The following is an 8,618-nucleotide window of genomic DNA, read 5'->3' as shown; positions in this document are numbered from 1 at the left end:
CCATCCTGCTAAACATGGCATGGCTCCCTGAACTGTCTCCGCTGCCTCTGCTCGCACATCTCTTTGCACTAGTGTTCCCTTCGCCCGGAATACCTTTCCCTCCTTGGCTCAAGGGCTGAGCACCTGCTCATCTTGTAAGGTGCAGCTCAAGTGCCTCCTATGAAGGTTTCCTTGATCCTTCCCTCTGCAGTTTGCCACTCCCTTCTCTGGGTCACAGCTGTGGCAGGGCACGGGTCTCCACTGTTAGAGCACCCTCCCTGGCAACTCACCATATCCAGCCAAGGGCTTGTCCTTAAGGGCAGGGTCCCTGTCTAAGTGTCTCCCAGGGTCCAGGCCTTATGGAAGGGCATGTCCTTAAGGGCACAGACTCTGTCTGAGTGTCTCTCCAGGATCCAGGTCAGCACATGGGCTCCAGGCTAACCTTGAGCCAATAAACCATTTAGTCCTGAGCTCATTTCACTTTCACAGGGTAGACTCATTTCTCCTGGTTTTAAATAAAGTGCCCCAAATCTAAAACTACCAGTGAAGCAGCGTTTTTGAACTTTAAGCCGCACTGCCGTTTCTTTTACAGGGTTGTCTGTGCTTTACCCTTTCACTCTTCTAGCACTACCTTACTTCCTCAGAGGCTGAATAGATCTCATGTTATAGGGGCCAAAGTCATCATCACAGGGTGATTATATTTTTTTTTTGCTTGTAAAATAGCTTTAGGCACACGATCCCTATTGCTATATTCTGTTAGAAAGGCTTTTCTATAGGACAAAATGGAATTGTGTATGTGTTCAATTAGAGTTCAGTCTTCTGACTTGATTCTTCTGCCTTCCACAGAGGAAGGCATTTAGGAATGAGCTGAATGCGTGGAATTCCCATGGGGAATCTGGGTGGTGAGGCATCCAGGGCTCTCCAAGGAAATACAGATGACAGAATATATGCTAGTTCCCCTCAAGATCACTGCTCTTCTGCTTGTAAAGGGTGGAGGACATGTGCAAAAGTCTTGGAAATTCTTAAGTATGTGCCTGAGTCTGCATGCAGGAAGATGCCCAGGTGCTCGGCGCCCTCCCTGGGCTAGCTGTTTCCACTAGCCCCAGGGCAGGAAGACACAGGTGGGGCTCAGAGTGGGGACAAGCCAGACAAGACCACTCAGCAATAACTGCTATCATTTCCTGAGCGTGCACCAGGCACAGTGCTGGGACTCTGCAGATATGATCTCATCCAATCCTCACAGTTCATTTATTCAAGAAACATTTAATAAACAGCTTCCAGGCATCAGTGTGGGCAATGGAGATACAAAGATTATTAAAGCAGTTCAAATAACAAAGTCCTAGTTTCCCACAGAGTCTACATTATGTCTGGGAAGGTACATGGACAATAATTAATGATGTGAATAAGCAAACAAATAAATACATGTTGAGTGGGGAGGAAAGTAAGCCAGGCAAGGAGGTAGGATGTGCCAGCGGAGTGCCTGGACTTTATATAAAATGATGTGGGATAGCGTTTTGGCAGAGACCAGACTAGAATGATTGCACGAACCATACAGAGAAATAGGGGGGCCATGTATTAGGCATGGGAACAACATGTGCAAAGGCCCTGTGGCAGAATTGCAATCAGCAGGTTTGAAAAATAATAATCATCCTGCAGAGTGATCACTATTATTCACATTTTACAGATGAGAAATCGAAGGCACCATCAGACAAGTCAACCTGTCCCTGGTCACAGCACCGGTGAATAGTAGAGCTGTAATTTTAACCTGAGTCTCCCCGACTCCAAAGCCTTTGGTCTTTCCATCACACTGCCGTGTGTAGACGCAGCTCTTGGTGGTATGAAGAGATAGAGTGGGTGCCAGCTGAGCTCATCATCCTGCTTGTCTCTCCCAGGGAAGTTTCCTGGATGCATCTCCATCTATACATCACCAGTCTCTAATGACTGAGCAGCTATGCTGTGCTCGCTTGTGCTAGGCACCAAGGGAAACCCAAAGTCCTGAACCACCTGACCATCTGACCCAGGAGACAGACAAGAGGGGCACCAAAGTCAAGGCTGGAGAAGGTCAGAGAACCAGAGTCTCTCTCCACCTTGGTGACCAGGGAAGGCTTGCTGGAGGAGGTAGAATGTGGGCTGGACAAGAAAGAATAAAAAGAGTGGATAAGCTTCCAGGCTGGTGCCTGCTCAGCTTTCCCATCTTCCTCAGCTGGGGTAGGTAATGTTATTTGTTGACCATTCATCCTTTCTCTACTTCTCTTGCCAAGTCTTCCTTATGGGCAGAATGCTGTATGCTGGTGCCTGCTCAGCTTTCCCATCTTCCTCAGCTGGGGTAGGTAATGTTATTTGTTGACCATCCATCCTTTCTCTACTTCTCTTGCCAAGTCTTCCTTATGGGCAGAATGCTGTATGTTCTACTGACTTTGACCTTGGCCATATGGCTTCCATGGGTTAATGGAATGTAGGTGAAAGTGACAGGTGTCTCCTTTCATTTGAAGCTTTTAAAGTCATGGCAAGGTTTCCCCATGAGAAGAGAAACACCCCAGCCAGTTGCTGGTCCCCAAAATAAGTAGACATGTGGAGCAGACCTAAGCCCAGCCCATGGTCTAGGGCCAAGCTCAGCCAATCCCAGTAGATGCCTGCAGTGTCACAGCTGGCCTGTCCACCTGTGAGTGTGACATAAACTTTTGTCTTAATCCACCAGTGAGATGTTTGGGATTGTGTGTTACCCAGCATTATTGCAGCAGTATCTGAATCACACACCATTGCCTCAGTCATAGGTAAACTCAGGTAAGCCCTGTAACTGTTCTCGGGGATGGGGCATGTGAGGGAAACCAGCCTGAACATCTATCAGTCGCTCAGTTTTGAGGACTCTACAGTTTAAGATTTTGTCTCTGATTTTATGGAGACCCCAAGGACTGTGTGTTTGTTCCCTCCTCCTCATCTTCACCAGCTAGCCTACAGATCACACGGAGCACAGTGCATGGGAATACAAACAACAGAAGTTCGTTTCTGCATCTCAATAACTCTTTGTTCCTTACAGTGGTGGACGTTAACTGTGCTCCAAGGAATCCTGGAGCCTGAGAGGGGCTTCTGAGCAGGACAACAAGACTGAGGACTTCAGACCCCCATCCAGGCTGACTCACAAACTCCCACTTTTATTTGTTGTATACAATCAGGTCTTTCTAAGATTTTGTTTGAAGTTGAAATCCACTACTTAAGAATGTTTGGAATCACTAGTGTACATGAAAACTCTAACTCCACACCCTGCTATTTAAGGGTTTTCATAACCTCTCCCTCCTCTTTTGTCCAGTGGTAAATCTTGTTTCTCTCTTGGCTCTAGCCCCTATTTCCAGTGGTCTGTGCACCCCATTTACTATACCATGCTTGCTAAGGTTTCCTTTGCCTCCCTCCTCTCTGATTGAAGCACCCACCCCCTCACTATCTGCCAAAGGCACTGTCTGTTCCTCAGGACATAACATCAGAGACTGAGGAAGGCCCTCATGAAATACCTAATTTGTAACATTGTAATATTGATTTGTAAATTCCAACATCTATTGAGTATTTACTAAAGACAGGCAAGGGTAAGTATTTTACCTGAATTAGCGCAGTGAATCCCTCAAAATTTTGAGCTGTATACTATTATTCTATTTTACAGGTGAGAAAACTGAAGCCCAGAGAGGTTAGGTCACCTGTGTTAGGTCACACAGCTAGTTAGTACATCATCGGTGTCTGAATATACACAGGCTTCAGAGTCTGAATTTCACCCTTTCAAAATACTTCCTTTCTCATTTTGTAGATGAAGAAACTGTGCCCTTAAGTGGAAAGAGACATGCTTAAGGCCACACAGCTGCTTTATGGCCAAACAGGCCAGTGCCCGGGTCTCTTGGGGCCAGCCTGGGCTTCACTCAACCCTGGCTGTGCCCATGCTGGAGATGCAGAGCTACGGCATTGTCTCCTGCCAGCTGGCACGCCCACGTGTGGTCCACCCTGGGCATTTCCTCTTGCTCACCAGACCCATCTCATTTACTCATACAGTTACAGCTCAGAGCTGGGTGGCATCTTGAAGCACCTCTGGGTCAGTGATTTTAACCTGATGAGCCGTTAAACTCATCTAAGAAAGTTTTTAAAATACAGCTGAGCTGCACTCTGAGGGATGAGGGATTCTGACTTAATGGTATGAGGGTTGGGCCAACACACTGGTATCTCTCCTACACAGCCAGTTAGTTCGGAAGTGCAGCCAGGGTTGAGATGCCCTGTGGTGATCCAATGTACTGCCGCCCCACCCCTTTTCATAGGACTAGAAATGACCCAAGTAGTCAGAAGCAAGGCCCAGAATACGATTCTACAGCTCATACTCTTTTCCACTAAATGGCACCTCTCCCCTAGCCACTTCAGTGTCAGCACTGTCCCTCTTCCTGGATCACATACAGAGCACAGCAGATAGAAACTCTGCCTAATTGGAAAAAATAAAAAATAAAAAAGAGAAGACAGTTGGGCACCACCTTAGTCCATCTGGGCTGGGGGCTATAAACAATGGCCATTTATTTCTCACCGTTACGGAGTCTGGAAGGCCGAGATCAGGGTGCCAGCAGGGCCGGGTCCTGGTGAGGGCTCTCTTCTGCGTTTCAGGCTGAGGACTTCTTCTGTCCTCACAGGGTGGACAGAGCACTAGCTAGCTCTTTGGACTCTTCTTACGAGGGCTCGACCCTCATGACCTGACCCCCTCCCAGAGGCCCACATCCTAACAGCATCACACTGGGATTAGGGTTTCAACATATAGGAAATCTGGGAGGACACAGACATTCAGTCCATTGCAGGCAAGAACCTGGGATGTCACTGAGGCTATTTGAGGTGGCACGATCAAATTGTTGGGGATCAGGAATTGTAAGCATCATCAGCTTTTACACTATCCTTTGTATTAAATTCAGTAACTCATCTACTCTCTCCCCACTCCCTACTCCCTGGCCCCACCTGGACCCTGGACCGTCACGGCTCTATCCCTTTTTGTGGGATGTGGGCTGAGGTGTGAGCACCACCTTCCCACCCCCAAACCATTCATCCCAGCATTTCAGATGAAGGACATCCTAAATGCTCATTTTTTAAAAAAGAATATAGTCATAGGGAATTACCCAAATATATCATATTTCCTCTCTTGTTCTGGGTTAAGTGACTTTAAAATCTGACATGTCACTTCAAAAAAAAAAATTGCATGAGTATGGGCATGCCAGCTCAAAGGGGAGTTAAAAAATCCTCACCCTTATACCTTCTTGCTATGTAGTTGTCCCTGGTTACTGTTCTGCCTCTGTCTCCACAGAGACCACTCTGGGCCTGGTAACCATGGCGACAGGAGAAGACGTGAGCAGATGGGAGCTCTACTTCCAGAATTTAAACACCCTTGGGTTGGGGGAAGGTAAAGGAGGGAGGGAAGGAGAGGAAAGAAATTTAATAGGAATTGAAAAGTTACAAAATTCTCAACCTGGAAATGGATCACAGTGTTGGAGACAAATCATAAATAAGGCATATTTTTTGTTGCTGAGACAAGCTCTTCTCCTCGACCTCAGTACTGATCGGTAGTGATTTATTACCCCTCTTCCCCTTGCAATCAGATTCTTCTAGACAACACATTCCTAGGGAAAAGATTTCTGTAACATGTAAAGTTGGAGGGATTTTTAAAACATATTCAAGCATATTGCATTATACTTTTTAACAATGTATTATTTAATTTGGAAAGTAAGGGTCTGAAACTGTGCTTATTTAGGTTAGCAAGATAACTGTGGTGAATCGGGAAGACCACAGTCCAGGAGGTGTGGCATCTGTGGGTATAGAGACCAGCCTGCTTCTGTTTGTCCTCCTGGGAAGCCTTGAACCAGTCCCTTCTCCCAGAGACTTGGCTTGTATCCATAAGGTCCTCGGAGGTATCCATTGGCTCTGAAATTACGTGAAAAAAAAATCTTACAGGATGTTAAACTTCTTATATCCGTTTCTGCTGAGGCCCCAAAGGATGACACCAACCAAATAGGAGGCAGACGACTGCTCAGGGCATGTGAAGAAATTGCCAAATCAGCTTTACAGTCCCTTTCCTAAAGAAAGTACAAGGGTAGATGGGAAATTTTTTGAGAGAGAGTTTAGGTCTGCTATCACTCCCAGCTCATGGGAGAGGTGAGTGGGCCATTTTTCCCCACTGCCCACGTCAAACCAAGGGAGGGAGGCATCAAAAAAGCCATTGGAGAGCTTGAACGGTGACCTTCTGGAATTTGGAGAAACACAGGAACTTGTGCCTGCCTCTGCGTGGAGGTCAAGGGCGATGCTGCACCTGCAGTGGCGGTGCACGGGGGATGAGTGGGGGGTGCTGGGAGGAGAGAGAAAGCAGAGAAGAGAGAAGCTTCAGAGTGCACTAAGGGTCTGGGGGGGGGAGTTATTTTAGACTGAAATGGACTTTTTGTTGGGTTTATTTGGGGAGAACAGACAAGCTAAGACCAGCCTAAGACTTTGTCCAGGTGTGGTGGTAGTAGGGATACCCATACATGCTAAATGCCATTCCTCATAGTATTTAATAACAGGTTGATGAGAAAGAATGATGTGGCTTTCTGTTTGCACATTACTGGGCCAGCTCATTCAAGAAACTGGTTATGGGGTGTTATGGGCTGAATCATGTCTCCTCAGGATTGATATGATGAAGTCTTATTCCCTACCCTAGTACCTCGGAATGTGACTGTATTTGAAGCTTTGGCATTTAAAGAGGTAATTAAGGTAAAAAGAGGTCATATGGGTGGGCCTTAATCCAACAAGACCAATATCTTTATAAGAGAAGGAGATTAGGACACACACACAGAAGGAAGACCACATGCAGATACTAGAAGATGACAGCCGTCTACGAGCCCAAGACAAAAGCCTCAGGAGAAACCAACCCTGCTGACACCTTGATCTCAGATTTCAAGTGTCCAGAATTTTGAAAGAATTTCTGTTGTTGAAGCCATCTAGCCTGTGGTACTTTGTTATGGCAGCCCTAGCAACCTAACATACTGGCTACGCTTATTCTGAGACTCCAGCTACCTTTATCATCTGCCTAGGAGAGGCAAGACCCCTCCGAGCATCTCTGCAAAGATACCTCTCGAGTCTGAAAAGGGATTTGAGGTTTTTCTGCTTCCTTGTGTCCTCCCCAACTCACTTCTTATCACCCATTCTTGAATCAGAGCTAGTTACAGTCATCTCTCATGTATCTGCCGTATGGGTTCTGGAAGCCAGGCTGTTCTGATAACTTGGGTTCAGGTACTCAGGAATTCATGGTGGTTTCCTGGATCTCAGGACTGGAAGTCAATGCCGAGGCAGGTCATGGTGGTAAGTGGCGAGGAGGCTGTCTGTGCTGGGGTAGTTCGGGGCGGGTGGACAAAGACTGTGACCACCCAGCCTGACCAAAATCCAAACTGAACCTGAACCAAAGCCCTCCCCAACTCATTCTCTGATTCTAAAAATGCTTTTCCCAATTTCTTCCTGCTTCACCACAATGCCCAGAGCTGGCAGGAGCCACAGAGCCTGCTCCATTCATCACAGTGACATCTGGTACAGCATCCCATTCATTCATCTAACAACCTCCAATAAACCAGTAAAATAGATGAGATATGCAAATAAGTGGGATTTCTGTCTTTCTATGAGCTTTCCCAAATGTTTCTTTCTAGGTCCGAAGACTACTTCTAAATAGAAGTTTCCAGGAAAAATCACCCCCAGGTGGCTGGTGATGAGGCTTGGTCTGGGCAAATACAGTGGTGTTTCCCAGGCCTGTTCTGCTCAAAGACCAGACTGAACCAGGCCCAGTATTTTGAAATCCAAGAAGAAACAAACCCATAGCCACAGATGCAGCAGGAGAGCTGAATTCTTCTTTTCCACTGGTGTGAGCCCAGAGTGTACAATCTTCAGGCATGGTGCAAGGACACAAAGAGGTCCAGGTTTCCAGGAGCAGCTATCTTAGGGTTGCAGTCATGAGCAGGAGCACTGCCTGACACCTGACATTACTAGCACCTATGCTAGGGAGGTTTCCTTGCTTCTCCCACTTTAGTATAAGATCCTGGAAGGTTGGCAGTAGTATCCCCCACCATATAGATAAGAGAAATGGTATTCAGAGAGGGAAAGGAATTTGTCCAAAGCCACCTAGTTGGCTTTAAATAGCACAAAACAAACTAGTGTACCCTAGTGCTTTGATGCCAAAAACAGTGTCATTTCTTTAGCTCAACACTTTGGGATCTTGGAGCTGTTTAATGATTTAGAAATTTGCTCACTCACAAATCCTAAAGACAGGATGAGACAAGTGGAGAAGAGGAAAATTATAACAAACCTCTGAACATCTGCAGTCTACCCACTTCTGTGCCTCTGCACATCCTGCTGGGCACCAGGAACATGAAGCTCACTGGATTGGCACATCTGATGGCACTCCTGTCATGTGGTGCACCATGGGCTCCCCAGGCTGACTTCTTGCTACTTCTGACTGCCTGGACTAGAACATGAATCTTCAGCTGTCCTCGCACAGACATATCACCTACTCTGTGCTTCCCCTGTCCCCACCCAACATCCGATTGCTCCCTCTCCTACCAGACTTTTGCTCTTGGTCCTCTGCATCTACTGATTGTGGGAAACAATTTTCCCTGACC

Source organism: Galeopterus variegatus, unplaced genomic scaffold (assembly GCF_000696425.1).
Source record: "Galeopterus variegatus unplaced genomic scaffold, G_variegatus-3.0.2 Scaffold3375, whole genome shotgun sequence".
Taxonomy (NCBI): Eukaryota; Metazoa; Chordata; class Mammalia; order Dermoptera; family Cynocephalidae; genus Galeopterus; species Galeopterus variegatus.
Note: the sequence above shows the minus strand (reverse complement) of the source record.